This window comes from Mauremys mutica, chromosome 9 (genome assembly GCF_020497125.1).
Source record: "Mauremys mutica isolate MM-2020 ecotype Southern chromosome 9, ASM2049712v1, whole genome shotgun sequence".
Taxonomy (NCBI): domain Eukaryota; kingdom Metazoa; phylum Chordata; order Testudines; family Geoemydidae; genus Mauremys; species Mauremys mutica.
Genome location: NC_059080.1, coordinates 37,170,353 through 37,188,329, shown reverse-complemented (window position 1 = coordinate 37,188,329; position 17,977 = coordinate 37,170,353).

Genomic DNA, 17,977 nt, shown 5'->3' with positions numbered 1-17,977 from the left:
ATTTTTTAATATTGTTCTTGAATAAATATGGCATTTCCCCCCCCCCAAACAAGTTATTTTTCAAGAAAAAAACTAACTGTATCAAGTACCTCCTTTTGCAGACCGCAGCAGTTTTACTGAATGGCAAACATTCATTAGTATGCCCTGATATGCTGAAGATCTTACTGACAATTCCCAGAGTGTTCCCTCTTTCATAAACAGATTGTTGATGGTTGATGCATAATCCATCTAAGTACTGGAATAAAAGGAAAAATATCACACAATGTATGCAGGGCAGTGCAGATACTGAATGCCAAAAAATGCTACTGATAGCAGGAGACAATAAATTATTTGACTATATACATTTCTTGTATTTACTAGCATTATTCATAAAGAGACATAAACTGTTATATTTTGTCGCTGGATTTATGTGTTTTCAAAACAGACACTTGTCAAATGTTTTTTAAAGAATGTTTCATTCAATTTAATATAAAATTAAGCCACAGAAAACTATTCTGCTGTGATACTGAGGATTTAACTCAATTGTTATGTTTGAGTTGCTCATGCTCCATGGAAAAATATTGAAAGAGTTTTCATTTTGTGACACGTTTGTCAGGACTCAACAAACTTGAGTATCCCTGAGTTGCCTGTGGCACTCCATCAAGTGGTCATAATGTACCATGATGATCTTGTGTCCAAAATTCTGTAAGGTGTCAAAGCAACAACACACTGTGAAATGTCTTTATGAGACAATGTTTTATGGGCCCCAAGTGTAATTTGTGGACAAACTCTTCAGAGCAATATATGTGTCTTACTATGACTAGACACAGCTCCAAGCTCAATGGTGCCCCATCTTAGTTGGGACCTCTAGATGCTACTGTAATACAGATAGCAATTATAAAACAGAGCTAGTCAAATTATTCATTGTGAATAACTTCTGACTAGTATTAGCAATTTTCTGTAAACAAACTATTAACACATACATGTTTGCAATATGTGGATTGTTTGATAAAAGGCCAAATAATATTATGTGAATAAGTCACTAGACAATTTTTCCCATCAATCACCAAATCATTTATTCATGAATAGCGTTTTGCTATTAATCAATCAATCCTACCTACCAAGTGTCCCCCCAAAAGAACAAACAACTCCCCCAAAAAACAAACCAGACAACAAACAAAAACACGAATGTAGAAACGCTGAAGAAACTGGGACAATCCTGCAAATCTTGCAACCAGTGGCAACCCAAAGTGGTAGCTGCAGCACTGGAGCGGGAGTCACAAACTTGAGGGTTTATTCCCAATTGAGCCAGTAGATTACTCTGAGGCCTTGGGCAACTCATTCTATCTACCCATATGTAAACATAGTACACTACCACGTATTTCACAAGTGAAAATATGAGGCTTAACTATTAGTAAAACGTATGAGATTCTTAAAGTAATTTCTGTATTCTTTTCCTTTATTGCAGAGGACTTTTGTTGAAAACATATCTTAATGTTCATCAGATCCTGCTGTCTATTACTCTCCACGTGAAATTGTAAACCTCAGTTGTGACACCACAATTAATTGTTGTGGCACTAATTATACGTAGTGGAGGTGATTAGGATGTCACTAACACAGGACTATGATTTCAGCTAAGGGATAAACAGAGCAGATGATACAGGGTATAATATAATCAGTATTGCTCCAATTTCAGCAGAATATTTTAAAAACTTTTTCATCAGGCATTAGTCACTTCTTTATGGTTTCCACTTAAATCATGAGGTTAAAAAAAGAACGGTGGGAGAATTGTGACTCAGGGAGTTTAATGGGATACAGAGCAAACAGCCTGAACTTGACCAAAGTTAGGAAAGGGTAAAGTTTGTCACATCTGACTACTCAACTATGCTGAGATGCTAACAACTTCTGGTCATCACTGGCCTATACCTGGTTTTTTTTCTACAAGTGGAAAAAAAGATACATCCCATTTCCAATCTTGGGAAATCCACAAGACTAATTCTGCCATTACTGCTAAAGATTGCCAGTGTTGCCTTTATGAAGTGCAATTTAGTCTTTTTTCATAAACAAGAAAATCCTTTAAATGTTTTAATTAGGGGGAATACATTTAACTCTACCTCCCACAGCTTCGAACTTCTTGACTCCTGAGGAATATGTATGCCATTTCTATAAATTGACATGAGCATAATATATTGACACACACATTCAGGGTATAGGATTATTACCATCTAGTTCTCCAGACTGTCTCTATGAGTTTCATGATGAATTGATGTTACAAATTTTCATTGCATTTTAATGGTTGATTTACTGATGTTTGTAAAACCAAAGGTCAGTTCAATAACTGAAAATAGGAGTGACCGTACTGGTGGTGAATGAATAAAGATTTAAAGAACTGTGAAAACATGGCTAATAAGGTTATAAAGTTGAACACTTGAATACGTTTAATTGACCTATTTTCTTCCAAAGGCCATAAACTTTGTCACACTTTGTAAATGCCAGAGCAATGTTCTTACACCTACAGAGAGAGCCCTAACATATAAGCCAAACAAGTAGCTTTAAGTGGAAAGGAAAGGAAGATTAAAACAAAAAAGCCTCTCTTTAAAGCAATAGTTAAAAGCAGCACACGATGTAGATCATTAGCAGAGGTTCAAGTAACATCCACTTTCTTAAAAAAAAGTTGCAATTAATAGAGAGAAAATGTCAGGAGGAAGACTAATTTTTTTCCTTAAACATTTTCCGTGTTATACTTTTCCAAGTGTAATCACATATTTAGGTTGTAACCTGTTTGCAGCATGGCCTGTATCTTATTCTATGTCTTTACAGTACCTAGTGTAATGGGACGCTGATCCCAGTTGGTGTCCCGAGGTACTATTATAATTTGTATTACCAACTGTTCAAAACTTATCAATCAGGCAGCAAAAAAATCATAAGATTAAAAAAACATTTTGGGTTGTTGGGTTGTTTGAGCCTTTAGGGTACGCTTGGGTCAAATTTTCAAGCTATTCTCTGGCTACTGTGAGTGCTAGAAAGTTGCCTTTTGGTTTTTTTTAAGTGAAAGCTACAGTGGAGGTGCTGAGCAGCTGCTCTCCAGTCTCTTGTCAGGGCTGTGAGCATGGGCTACAACAACTGGGTGGGAAGCTTCCATGGCCCTCCAAAGCTTTGCTTGAACTTACACTTCCCCCCTTGGAGGGGGGTGGTGGGGAGGAGAGGGATCTGCTCTTCATGCCTGATGCCCAGGGCCACTGCCTTTGTCAGTCTCAGGGATTTTGCTGCTGAGGTGAAGCTGCTGGTTTCTGTAAGTTTTTCTACTCAGGGAGGCAGAGGCAACACGTGTGGGCACCCCTCCAGATTTCTGCAAGAGTTTATATGCCCTGCCCTGAACCCCACTGCATACCAGCAGAACCTTTAAATTGTGACCGCAAACAGTTGTGTGTCCTCTGTGCAGGGAGGGAGGGAGGTTGCAGGACACTGTTCCAGCCCTAGCCTTTGAGAAAGCTTTGGGTCTCCACAAAACAGGCACAGATCTCCATGCAGGCACTCAATGAGTGGGGATGGTGCAGCTTCCAGCTTTCCATCTTTTAGCTTTCTCCACCATGCTACACTCCATGCAGGTGAGTGAGGGGCATGGAGATTCCCAGTGACTGTGGAGAGAAAGGGAATCTTCTCTGCTGATCAAGGCAGACCCTGAGAACCTGGACATTTAAGTCATTTTTGGGGGGGCCGGGGAAGGTTTCTTCTTCAAATTTGCTCTGCAGCAGGAAGGAGCTGATCTCCCTGCCTGCCTGCAGCTGAAGAGGCAGATGAAAAACTGGAGGTTTATCAGGAATGGAACCATACCTTCTCTGCCACTGACTGACAAATTTGGTCCATCTCCAAGGCTGCATGGAGCTAAACCCCCAGTGTCATGGACCAGTGCACCTCATTACAAATAAGAAAAAGCATCCATCCATACAGCTGAGTGGCTTCACAATGCTTAAAAAGTAAAATATCCAGCAGTTTTATTAAAATGACACAAGGATCAAGGACTTTGTGCTGACATAATGGCATACACAAAGGTGAACTTGATTGAAATTAAGAGCTTCAAAGGAAAAATCACAAAAGTAAATGCCCTATTGGAAATTATGGATTGGTGGAGGTTCACAAGGAACAACAGTGCACACAAGTCTTTTGATGGATATTTATAAAGGGACCTCAATTTATGAAACATGACAACACTGTAAATGGCAGAGACCTGCATTGTGAAGGTGCTTGCCTTGAAACCAGCCTGCTGACTTTGTCCTGGGTAAATAGCAAGAGACATAATAGACTAGAATTCCTACAGTTGCCCCAGCTCTTTTTCATGTGATATAAATTCTAGCATAGGCAGAGAGTTAGTGGGATTCTTTCAGAATGGCAGAAGAATGTCATTAGAATAGCCTGATTAGTTGCTTGATTATATCTTCTAAGGAGCTAAATCTATTGTACATCTGTGTGGGAAGATCAGGCTATGATATATCAGATCTGGCTGATGAGGAAGAAATATTGGAGGACACATTGATTCAGCTAGCAACGCCAATGGGAAGCTGTTATTATAAACATGGATCTTTCCCTCTAGAAGTACTGACATTCTTGGATTAACTTCTCAGGGTTGATAAAAGCCTAACCCAAAGACCTGTGCACCCCACCAAAAGGAAATCAATTTCAATTTGCAGAAAGTTAATTGTCAGAGAAGTAACTTGAGGCCAAATCCTGCAAGACTTTTGCTTGTGAAACTCCCATGGGCCTTTAGAGCCCTAATCACCAACAGTAGACCCCTTTCTTTTTCCAAAAAGATGGCTCCTGCAGACTATACAACTGAAAGTAGAAGAGGGATATATTTTCAAACACATAACCTCGCCTCCTCTCCCCACAAGTATTCTGCAATAATGGCCCTAAGTGCTACATCTTACATTAGTGTTAGTATGGTAGTTTTAGATTATGCCATAGTATTGTTTTTAATAAATTATGTACTGAATGATTACAAAATAGTATCCATCAGGACATCAGCATGGTTTCAGCTGTTCTCAATTTTATAGGAAAAGGCCAAAACCATCTTAAAAAGCCATAAGCCTGACCTGGCCTCATTAAAGCTAAGGGCAAAAATGTCATTGACAAGAATGAGAGATTAAACATAAGTTTCAAATGAAGCCAGAAAAACGCTGGTTTTTTTCATGTAAGTTTGTATTTGTGTGGGCTCATGGGAAAGGCACTTAAGTGGTTATTCTTTCCACACCAACCTCAGTTAGACGCACCTCTTGAGATATTAGACTTGACTGGGTCTCATGTAGAAGCTTGGGAAACAGTTTTGGTTTTTTTATTCCCACCTGGGTTATAACTGACTTCTTTCTTTCTCTCCTTCTAATAAAATCTGATGTGCCTATTTTCTGTAGCAAATTCCGTAGCATTCATAACTATCAGCCTAGTTATTTTTTCTTACTCTACCTGATATAAAACTTAGAACTATAAAATGTAATAAATTTAAAAAACTGGGACCCTTTGTAAGGTAAGAAGGATACATTATAAGAGCAATAAAACTTGTGGGAGGTGTATTTTTTGTAATGGAAAGACAGAACTAGAATTATTAAACAAATCTGGCATTTCCTTACTCCAATCTGCACTACACCACACTTTAGGGGACCAATTCACTGTCTACTGCAAGTGTACTTCAGGAAAACATTATTGCTAGTTAAACTATTCTCTGTAATTCATTGTTCCATGTACCTCTACACTCCTTTAATTATATTAATTTGTTTCTGCATTTTTTACAGATATTCCCATATTCATTCTTACTAGATATTTTTAAGTTGGGTTTCAGTTGCATTGTTGCTAACAGTTCCCTACATTTTTCAAAGTTTCTCTATTAAAGGTTTAATTATTAATATGTAACAGGTTACATAATTCATATATAATTATGCAATTACATACAGTAACTCCTTGCTTAACGTTGTAGTTATGTTCCGGAAAAATGTGACTTTAAGCGAATCGATGTTAAGCGATCCAATTTCCCCATAAAAATTAATGTAAATAGGGGCGGTTAGGTTCCAGGGAAATTTTTTTCAGCAGACAAAAGACTATAGTTTATATATATAAACACAATATAAGTTTTAAACAGAAAGTTTAATACCATACACAGCAATGATGATTGTGAAGCTTGGTTGAGGTGGTGAAATCAGAGGGTGGGATATTTCCCAGGGAATGCCTTACTGCTAAATGATGAACCAGCACTTGGCTGAGCACTCAAGGGTTAACACATTGTTGTTAATATAGCCTCACATGCTACAAGACAGTAGGAATGGAGGGAGGGGAGACAGCATGGCAGACAGAGACAGAGACACACACAGTGTGTGTGTGTGAGAGAGAGTGATGCGCATTGCCCCTTTAAGTATGCTGACCCCACTCTAAGTACATTTCCTTTTTCAGCAAGTTGAGACAGCAGCTTCTGGTGGCAAACTCCCTCCATCCTGAGCCCTGTCATGTCTCTTCCCCTGCTCTATAGACATGGGGTAAGCAGTGTGTGTGTGTGTGTGTGTGCGCGTGCGCACACGCAGGAGCAGGAGCAGGGGGGAGGGGGACATCCTGACATTAGCCCCTCTCTTCTCCCCCCCACCCACTCCACACAGCAAGCAGAAGGCTCCCGGAAGCAGCTCCAAGGCAGAGGGCAGGAGCAGCACATGGCAGTGGTGGGAGGCACAGCTGAACTGCCAGCAATTGCTAGCCTGCTGGGCGGCTGCCGCACAGGGAACTTAGGGGAGCGGGGAGATGATGGGGGGCTACTGGTCCACCCTGGTTCCAAGCCCCCACCAGCTAGCTGCAACGGGCTGCTCTTCCTGCAAGCAGTGAACAAAGCCGGTGACTGCCAAACGACGTTATAAAGGGAGCATTGCACAACTTTAAACAAGCATGTTCTCTAATTGATCAGCAACGTAACAACGAAACAATGTTAAGCGGGACAACTTTAAGTGAGGAGTTACTGTACAATACTCTTTAGGGCATTTCAGTATTCCCTCAACATTAACTGACTGACAATCTAAAACTTGCGTATTTCCTTTTTTATTTATTCTTAGATGCATACTTCAGATAAAATTATGATCACTAGATCCTACATGCTCATTCTTTATTAATTATACTTGCCTCATTCACAGGATTAGTTCCTGAATAGCCTCTGACCATATAGATTATTCTACAAATAGTGTTGGAGAGCAATCCTGTTCTATCCGCAGAAACATTTTTTAATAACGTAGTTATCACAATCAAAATCTCAGTAATTAAAATCCTCCATGATCAAACTTCTGGCCTTCCACACAGACCTTTTCTTATCAGTAGCAAAAGATTTCCTGATCTGCTTTCCCTAACTGCCATGGAGGGTTATAACAACCTGATTACCTTTGTTGTCCTTATCTACTAAGCTTTCTGATGTATCAGCCAAAATATTTACCTTATTTCTCTCTGAAGGCTCAATATCATCCCATACCAAAGAATCAAGACATTCCCTAGCCTTTCTTCTGCTCATCTTGTGCAAATTGTGTGTTCTTGAGTTTGATAACTTCTCTAATTATTCTCTTCAATCTTGTCTGTTTTAATCGAATAGTATTCCTACCGTTCTCTGAAAAGCTTTACCTCCGGTTCAACAGACTTATTATGCATGCTTCTACCATTTTATTCAATATGGGTTTGAGGTCTGTTTTCTTTTTATTCCTCCCTTGCTTTGCCTTCTCACTAATTCCTAAACTATTAGGCAGACATACATTGAGTTCTACAAAATGTACTTCCTCATCTTATTTTTCTTTTGCCTCATCCTTAATCTAAGAATGCATGCAATAGAATTTTTCAAGTCAGCTGTTTATTTGCTTTCCCTCACACAGCTGGAATTACTCACAAGCTCCAAGTGCCCTCATATTCAGAGTTATATAGCAATTCTGTCAACACCACTGTATCACATGTATACGTAGCTACTCAGAGAACTGATAGAGTTGTGTGGCATTCTTTACCTTCAATACACTGGGCATGCCTATATTACCAAATCTCAGTGGTTCCTCTTCATACTGTCTGTCCAGAGACAGCTGAAGATCAGGACTGCTAATAAGGAGATATTGATTGGTGGGATGAGAAGAAAGGCCTGAAGAATCATGCTTGCTCACTGGCAGTTTTATTGATTGACTTGGTATGCCCCAGGCAGACTAGAAGGGTGGGGAACATATGTGCCATTTAAAAAACCAAACAAACCAGGTTTCAGGGATTAAAAATAGACATGGACTCTACTAAACATAGACTTAGCCACATGGATTCATGTCTTCTTGGCCTCTAGGCTTGATAAATGAAATACACTTTATTTGGGATTTTAAAAAAACATCAGTTTATAAGTGGCAATTATACTACTGGAGAACAACACTGTTATACAGCTTCACCTCCTATAGGCCTTCCCATACATTAGTCATTGGCATCAACTTCTGGAAGTGCACTGGTTCCATGTTATCTAACAAGGCAAATTAAACATTTTACTCTTAGGCCTTGTCTACACTACAGGACTATTTCGAATCTACTTAATTCGAATTTGTGGATTCGACCTTATGAAGTCGAATTTGTGTATCCATACTAAATACACTAATTCGAACTTCTGAGTCCACATTAACGGGGCCGGCGTCGACTTTCGAAGCGGTGCACTGTGGGAAGCTATCCCACAGTTCCCGCAGTCCCCGCTGCCCATTGGAATGCTGGGTAGAGCCCCCAATGCCTGCTGGGGGAAAAAATGTGTCGAGGGTGGTTTTGGGTAACTGTCGTCATTGAACCGTCAATCACGCCCTCACTCCCTCCCTCCCTGAAAGCGCCTGCGGGCAATCTGTTCGTGCACTTTTCTGGTCAGTGACAGCGTGGACGCCACAGCACTGCAAGCATGGAGCCCGCTGCGATCCTCGCCGTTTTCTCCTCCTCGCACTTTATCGTCCACCTCTTCCACATTCAGCTGCTGAGAAATTGGGCTACTTTTCAATGGTTCTGCAAGCACTGGGGGACCATAGGGGACGTTTTACCAACATGAACGTCGTATGGCCGGGCAAGGTTCCTGATGCGTGTGTTCTCAGGAACTGTGGGCTGCTCAGACGCCTGCTGGAAGGTAGTTTCTTCCCGTACCACGAAATAACTGTTGTGGATGTGCATTTGCCTATAGTGATCCTCGGTGACCCAGCCTGCCCGCTAATGCACTTGCTCATGAAGCCCTATACAGGCGCCTGGGACAGCGACAAGGAACTCTTTAAATACCAGCGAGCAGCGTGACCTGTGACTGTTCAGTTTCTTTACAGAGAAGCTGAACCTGCCCCTGTTTCTTTACCCAGTTACTGTTGACTCTCCTCTTCGGTTAAATACCCCGTTCTCCCCGTTTCCTCCACTTCCAAGACACGTGTAAAAATAAAATACATGTCACACTGTTACTGAGGAGAGGTTTCTTTATTCATGACTTTTCGTTAAAGGGTCGAAACTGGAACGCAGACTGCGGTGGGTAGGGTGTGCGCTGATGTAAAGACCGCCTCTAAACTCAAGGAATGACAGGCTCCTGCTCCTACAGCGGTCCGCATTGCCGGACTGCTTGTTTCAACGGAGCCTGCCATCCCTCCTTTTTGGGATTCTGTGTGCGGGGGGCTATGTGGCCTTGTGGCGGAGGAGGACGGATACAGATTCCTCTGCTGCGTGACTCAGCGGTCCACGACAAGGACCGCTGTATAAGATCTGTACCTGCCCTCCCCCGCTAAAAAGTCACATCCCCACCGCCCACACAGAACCTGGAAACCACCTCCCATACCGACCACGGTGCCTGCTGACTGCACTGTGTGTGTTACCCGCTGCTGATCCGGCCCCCGTGTCTGTACCCTGCGAAAGGTGCCTGTCCTATGCAATTAGCAACGCACTTCCCCACGCACCCCATTCAAACACAGTCTTCAGTGAAGAAACATGACGGAAACAGTACTTAACAGCAAAGTATTTTTATTACTTAAGTACACAGTTATGGGATGGGACTGGGATTGGGACTTGTTTGAGTCCGGAAGGGAAGGACTTATGCAAATGTAGGGTAGGAGAGCTTTTGGTTACTTGAGCACTCTGCTGGGGTGCAGTGACAGTATTCACGGCCCAGGGCGGGCATCCTCCTGGTTATTTGAGGTGAGGGGGGAATGTGACTTTGTGGCGGGGGAGGGCAGTTGCAGAGATACTGCCGGGGGCTCTGTCCTGCAGCGGTCCTGCAGAACATACACAAGTCGCCGGAGCGTGTCCGTTTGCTCCCTCAGTAGTACAAGCATTGCTTGAGTCGCCTGCTTGTGTTCCTCACGCCACCTCTCCTCCCATTCGCTGTGTGAGCGCTGGTACAGAGAGACTTTCTCCCTCCACTGCCTCTGCTGGTCCGCCTCGGCTAGGTAGCAGCCCACACATTCATCGAAAATCGTGTCCCTTGTCTTTTTCTTTCGCCGCCTAATCTTCGCCAGCCTCTGCGAGGTGGATGCTGTGGAAGGTCTGGAGACAGTGGAGGCTGTGAGATGGGAAACAGTTAGTGAATTCCTTGCAATGATACTTTTTTGCGAACAATTAACTGAGTCTAGGCTGTCTCTGTGAATTTTTTGTTGAGACCCCTGTGCCTGCTGTTGCACAAATCATTTGCGCGGTGGATTCTGGGTACATGTCGCCAGTCATTCCTTCCTCCGGGAAAGCAATGGCAGACAATCATTTCGAGCACGTTTTCCATGAAATGCCCTGGCACACGCCATAGCGTGGCAACAATGGACCCTATTTTGCCTTTTGTATATGTCACCGTATGTGTACTGGATGCCGCTGACAGAGGCGGACCAGCAGCGCTACACAGCAGCATGCTTATGCTTTTGCATGACAGCAGCGATGGTTACCAGGCATACTGCACCGTCTACCATACCATGAACTGGTAAGAAGACGGTAATAAGATGGTCATGGTTACCTGTCCTTTTGCACTGCGCCATTTGGTGCTGTCATAAGTGCCCCTGGTCGATCAGCCAGGGGCGCAAAAGCAAAATTTGGGAATGACTCCCCGAGTCAATCCCTCCTTTTTGGGTATCTAAAAATAGAATCAGTCCTGCCTAGATTATGGGCAAGTGTACTAGAGAACCACTGTATCATACAACCAGAGACCACAGCTGCTCTCTGTCCAATCCTGCATAAATTTTGAGCTGAACGCTATTCACAGGGTGTGCTCCTGAAACAACCCCAGCTGTTCATTCCGTTCTTCCCCCAGCCTTCCTGGGTTCCAATACCATTGTCCCCCCACTTGTGTGATGAAGTAATATAGAATGCATGAATAAGACACAGGTAGTCGTTTGTGAGAAATGAGTGGAAGGAAGCCTCCAGCTGCAATGATAGTCCAGAGATGACATTAAGGGGTGTGGAGGAGGGAGCCACTCATCCCTCTGCTAGTCCAGGGGCAATTGAATCTTTTCTTTACAATGAAGGGTGGGGGCTGATGGAGCTCAGCCCCCTGTTGCAATGATGAGGACGGTTACCAGCCATACTGCACCATCTACCATGAAAAATTAGCAACAGGCGGCCTTGACCGACCTGTTCCAAGCAAGTTGGTACGGTCGTTATGGTTACCAGTCCTTTTGCACTGCCCCATGTGCCAATAGGCTGATGATGAGGATGGATTTCCATCTTATTGTACCATCAGCCATCCATAGCGTGGGGGGAGCAAGGATGTTGGTGTTGAGTGCTGCACCATCGCGTCTATCTGCAGCATTCAGTACAGATACGGTGACATGTAAAAGAGTCAACAGAGGATTGTTTTCCCTTTAACTTCTGGGGGTCGGGGGGCTGCGTAAATTGCCGAGCTATGCCCCGACCCACCGCGGACACTGTGTTTGACCCTAGAAGCATTTGGAGATCAGCTAAGAATGCAAATGCTTTTCGGAGACAGCAGGAACTGTGGGATACCTTGCGTCCTCGTTCCCCCCTCCCTCCATGAGCGTCCATTTGATTCTTTGGCTTTCCGTTACGCTCGTCACGCAGCTGCGTGCTGAGTCTGTGCTATGCCGTCTGTCCGTTTATTTATTAAAAATACTTTGGACCAGGCGTAACGTAACATTTCTTCCCCTACTTAGATGCAGGAGTCTCCGAGCGAGATCACCGTGAGGACGGCACTGAAGGAGATAGAGAGCGCATGCTGCGTGAAATCTAGCACGAACCACGGACCTATGCAGCCGTGCTCTGGGAGGCAGTGCTCCCTGAATACCGCGTGAAAGCCTCGCGCGGAAAAGTGTGCTACCACGGAGCACCCAATAAGGCAGCTCTCCCCAGGAACCTCCTGCTGATGCTTATCGATTAACGGCAGGAGAGCTTCGTGGCGTTCTCCCAGGAGGATTTCTGTTCTATCACCATATATACAGAGACCTCCTTTTCACACACTTCAGATTCCTGTTATATTAAGAATAAAAGTTAACATGGTTAAAGCACTTACCGACAGATCCTACCCCTGATTCAGGATCCGGGTTCCTGGCCGGGGAGGGTTGGTAGGGGATCTCCGTGACGGTGATGAATAGATCCTGGCTGTCGGGGAAACCAGCGTTGTAAGCGCTATCGCCTGCCTCGTCCTCCACAAACCCTTCCTCATCTTCCCCGTCCGTGAACATCGTCGAGGAACTGTCCGTCGACACTGTCCCATCATCAGAGTCCATGGTCACTGGTGGGGCAGTGGTGGCAGGCTCCGTAGCGTCCGTTGGCCGCTTTGATTTTTTGGTAGGCTTGTCTGGGGTCCTTGATTTTCACGCGGCGCTGCGTTGCATCCCGGCTGTATCCTCTGTCTGGATCATGGCTTTGGAGACCTTCTCGTAGGTCTTTGCATTCCGTTCGTTGGAGCGCAGCTCCGAAAGCACAGACTCCTCGCCCCACACACCGATCAGATCGAAGAGTTCCCGGTCAGTCTATGCCGGGTCCCTCTTTCTATTCAGAGATTACATGAACTCCTCTGCTGGAGAGCTCTGCATTGCTGCCGGTGCTGCGGAGCTCGCCCCGATGTGCAACCAGAACGTCAGATTCAAACCGCCCAGACAGGAAAATGAATTCAAATTTTCGCGGGTCATTTCCTCTGTGGCTGGGCAGAGAATCCAAGCTCGGGCTGCTGTCCAGAGCGTCAACAGAGTGGTGCACTGTGGGATAGCTCCCGGAGCTACTAAGTTCGATTTCCATCCACACCTAGCCTAATTCGAACTAGCCATGTCGAATTTAGCGTTACTCCACCTGCCGGGGTGGAGTACCAAATTCGAACTAAAGAGCCCTCTAGTTCGAATTAAATGGCTTCCTGGTGTGGACGGTTGAGCGGTTAGTTCGAATTAACGCTGCTAAATTCGAATTAAAGTCCTAGTGTAGACCAGGCCTTAGGATTAAAACCCTCAAATGTTAATGGGCCTATTGATCCAAGGGGCTGTCTGCTGTTCTATTTCCCTCCCCAGTGAATGAGCTCAGATTTACTGGCCATCTCATAATATAATCTCGAGACGATGGGACATAGGAAATTCTCCACTGAAAACACAGCTGAGGCAGTGGACAAAAGTCATGACATTTTTCTTTTTCTTTTAGCTTATATGTTGGGAAGGTGCAATTTTCTAATATAGGGTGTGATCTGGGGTCTGGAGCTTTATGTATATCCCTTTATGTATATCACTATTGACCCACATTGCCTTTTAATGTATCATATTTATTTATATTTATGTACAGTCTTGTCAGGTACCCAGACCCTGTTGGGGGCTCATGATGAAATCTGTCCCTACTTCCCACAGTATAGGCTTTTCAAAGACAGCTACTCTTGTTTAAAAAAACAACAACTACGGAATAGTTGACACCAGTTGGTCAGTTACTGAATCATCCTTAAGATCCTGCTTATGAATGAATCACTTTTAACAGCATCTGGGAAACAAATTCTTCTTGAATATTTTTAATATATTTGAAGGCACTGTGCTCTTGGTTCCCTCTGTTACAACATACTGCCACAATATACTTCAATTGCAAGTGGACTAAGAAGTTTCTAATACGTTCTAAGCATGTTTGAAAGCAACTCTGCATTTTTCCAGAAACGTTTGAGTAACGTTTAATTTGTATTTTTTAGAAAACTAGTTAGTAAGAGTTGAAAAAACCCAAGGCTCAGACGCTAAAAATGAATATCCATACCATGTCTTTTTACATACACATGCACACACACATGCACTAACGTGGAGAAAGAGAAACATTCACAAACAAAAATACCAAGACATTACTTGATAATTATAAAAAATATAAGCTATTTCAGGAAAATGAAGAAGACCATGCTTTCTTTGTTTAGTGGATATTAATCCCACTCACCTGCTTTTTCACCGGTACACTTAACACCCTCTCTTTCCAGACACAACTAGAAGTCCCTTGAATTAACAAATCCTTTTTTATTGCAGTTGCATTCACTGGTAGCTTACACCATATTATCTTTCATATGAAGTAGTTCCCTAATTAAGCCTAGCTTCCTATTTTTAGATTATGTCCCATGATTTCTCAATGCTTCACCAAGGCTGACAATTTCTCTTTGAGTCTTCAGCATCCCTCTTTTTTTTTTTTGGCCAAGTGTGACTTAGATCAATTTATGTAGGGCCTAATTAGGGTTTCTAATGGTGGAACCATGCTGAGGGAGTAGGGCAAAAGGAGGTGCTGCATTGCCCTAGTGTCAGTGACTGAAGATATTGTCTATGGAAGCCAGCATAATACCTGCAGGTGAGCTAAGGGTAACAAGCTTAAGGTATAGCATTAATCCAGCCCAGCGCAACCAGCCATTGTCCACTGAGCAGGGGGAGAAGTGCCCAGCCATGCCACCTATCTCTCTTGGCTGTTCAGACAATGTTAGTAGCACTCACTTCCCCTGTGTTTTCAGGGAGCGGACAGCCTCAGGTTAGCTGAATTTCTACTGGAGCACTGAGGGTGGAGGGGAGCTTGCATGTATATGGGCTGCTATAATTTGGCTCAACCTTTTCATATTATTACCCTTTTCATATTACTCCCATCCTTGCACCATCTAGTCTCATCCTAGCTACCATATGCTGTAAACATTGCAAAGCAATAATATCGTCTCTTTCCTAGGACGGTGGCTAGCATAGCAGATAGTATTGTAGGAGCATTCCAACAACTGTCTTGTCAATTTTTTGTAGTTTCTTTTTTCCTGCGTTAACACTCCCAAATTCCTTTGGGTTTTTAAAAATTAGATTCCCTTTTTTTGTTTTTGACTTAGAAATCCTGAACACTCCATAACACAAGCCAATGATCACATTTGAAAACCTACATTTTTTTCTATTACGGATTACTAATGAAAAAATCCATTAAAATAAATAGCTAAATACAGTATGGTTTTTAATACCAAAATGAGATTTTATGGCATCCAATTGTTGGAACAGGTTATATCAATCTTTTGGGAACAAACTAATTAGGAACAATGAGAGTGGCTAGAAGCATACCTAGAAGCTGTTTTACTCCTGTCAATACTTAAGAAAACAATGGTGTCAAATACTTAATATAGGTGGCTTTGAGGGATTTAAAGCTTCTCCTTTTTTTCCCCAGTAGCAAAGCTCTTTTGCTAATTAGGTAGGTAGAAGACAGAAAAATCAGTAGGAAAAGACTCCTCTATGAAACTTCCGCATGTTGCGAAGTTCTCTTACAAACACTGTGGTGAGTTTCAGTTTTGCCAGCCCCTCACTGAGGTCCTGGCCATGGATCTGTTGAAATTAGTGGCAAAACTTCCATTGATTTCAATGAAAGTTGGATAGGATTCCTACCCTGATTCCCTTACTAGCACAAGGGTGCGACTGAATTCAATGTGCCTGCTGGTGTGGATGAGGACTACTAATATGAGTACGGCTTGTGGTTAGAAGGCACTAACTGTCCTCAAAAGCCACATCACTAACTTAAGCTGGACCAATACTGCAAAATTTCCCCCACAATTATTCAGTTTACTAGGCTTGTGTTTACAATCCTTGTGTTAATTTTAAATAAATATTGTAGTAAACAAGTTTACTGTGAAACAAACAAGTGTTGAGTGAATATTGGACAGTATTCTTAGAAAACAAAATGTTGAACTCATAACATTGAGCATTTATATGAGAAATCTGATTTCTAAGGGTTATGTTAATCTAGCCAGTGAACCCCTTGAACTGTGTCCAATCAAAAGTTGCCACCATAACTCCAGTTTGATGTAGCAAATAGTTGCCACAAACAAGCTATGATCTATTCACAAAGTACACTTTGGGAATGACTTTGAGCGCATATATTAAAGACAGAAGTGAAAGTATAGTATAGTCCGGTATGGCGTACCGGTAAGAGCCGGTATACAGCTGACTGTGCTGACGGTGGCCAGGAGCCCCAGGGTAGTGGTGGTAATTTAAAGGGCCCGGGGCTCTGGCCCTTTAAATCACTGCCGGAGCTCTAGGGTAGCGCTAACGATGGTGGCCGGGAGCCCCGGGCCCTTTAAATCACCGCCAGGCTGCATTGAAGGGCTGGCTGGGGGAGTCTGGCCCCAGTCCTGCCCCTTCCACTTGAGGCCCCCTCCCATCTTCCTCAGGACCCCGGCCACCCTGTGTACCGGTAAGTCCCTTAAATTACTTTCACCCCTGATTAAAGATAAAAGATAAACTCTCCCTTTATGGGCAGTTCAGGAATAGAAAATCAGATTAATTCAAATAAATTAGATGAGAGTTATTCTCCCACTTTTTCATTTAACAATAACCTTTAAAAAAGGCTTTGAAATTTTCAAATAGGATTGAATTTTTACTGGAGCACTGAGGGTGGAGGGGAGCTTGTATGTACATGGGCTGCTATAATTTGGCTCAATCTTTTCACATTACTCACAACCCTGCACTATCTAGCCTCCTCCTAGCTACCATATGCTGTAAACATTGCAAAGCAATAATATCCTCTCTTTCATAGGATAGTGGCTAGCATGGCAGATAGTATTGTAGGTGCATTCCAACAACTGTCTTGTCAATTTTTTTTTTAGTTTCTCTTTTCCTGGGTTAACACTCCCAAGTTCCTTTGGGTTTTTAAAAATTATATTCCTTTTTTTTCATTTTTGACTTAGAAATACTGAACATTCCGTAATCTTAGCCAATCACCACATTTGAAGTGCACATTTCTGGATACTAGGGGCTAAAAACCCCTCAGGTAAATTCCATTGGAAATTAACGGACTTATATAAGAGTTGAACATGGACAAAAAGAATCAATCCAAAGTGCACTGCACAATTGAATGTATTAGCTAAAATGCAGGAGAAGGCCTTAAAAAGTAAAGATTTCGCACGAGTCACTACAGATATATCCTAATCCAAGTACAAAAGGGGCAAAACCTGCAATAACCTCACATACTGCTACTGTTCAGTTAATATTAGTAAATGCTTTTCATCCCTGATACAATTCCATTCACTTTACTGGAGCTCCATGAATTTGGCCCTATATGATCTAATACCTTTCTCTGTAAAGAGCCACTGTCAGAAACCGGCTATCACACTGACTGCAGGTACCATTCTTGGAACCAATATGTCAATTGTAATGTTTTTATGCATTTGTTTTGTGGGATGGAGCAGTGGAAGGGATGGGATAACTTCTCCCTCCATGTACAAGAATTTATGTATTTTTCTAATATTCATACTAAATAGTCAAAATAATTAAAACATCTGTTTATGGTGATATTTTACACTTGTACTATCTGAGCAAAAATTGGATAGATACCTCAAATGGAGATGTTCTTCATGCTGATTTATTCTTGTGTCCATCCAAAAATTAAACTTGCTTGTTGCTTACTTCACAAGCTTTGTTTTCCCAAATAAAGAAGAGTTGCAAATGAAAAGTCACTTTATCTGAAAACAAAACAAGGAGGGTGTGAACCAAAATCCCAAATCCAGCCACCTGCCTCCAACTTTGGGAAGTTCAGATTTGGATTGAAGTTTGGACTGTGGGTCCATCTCTGCAAGTAACTAGGA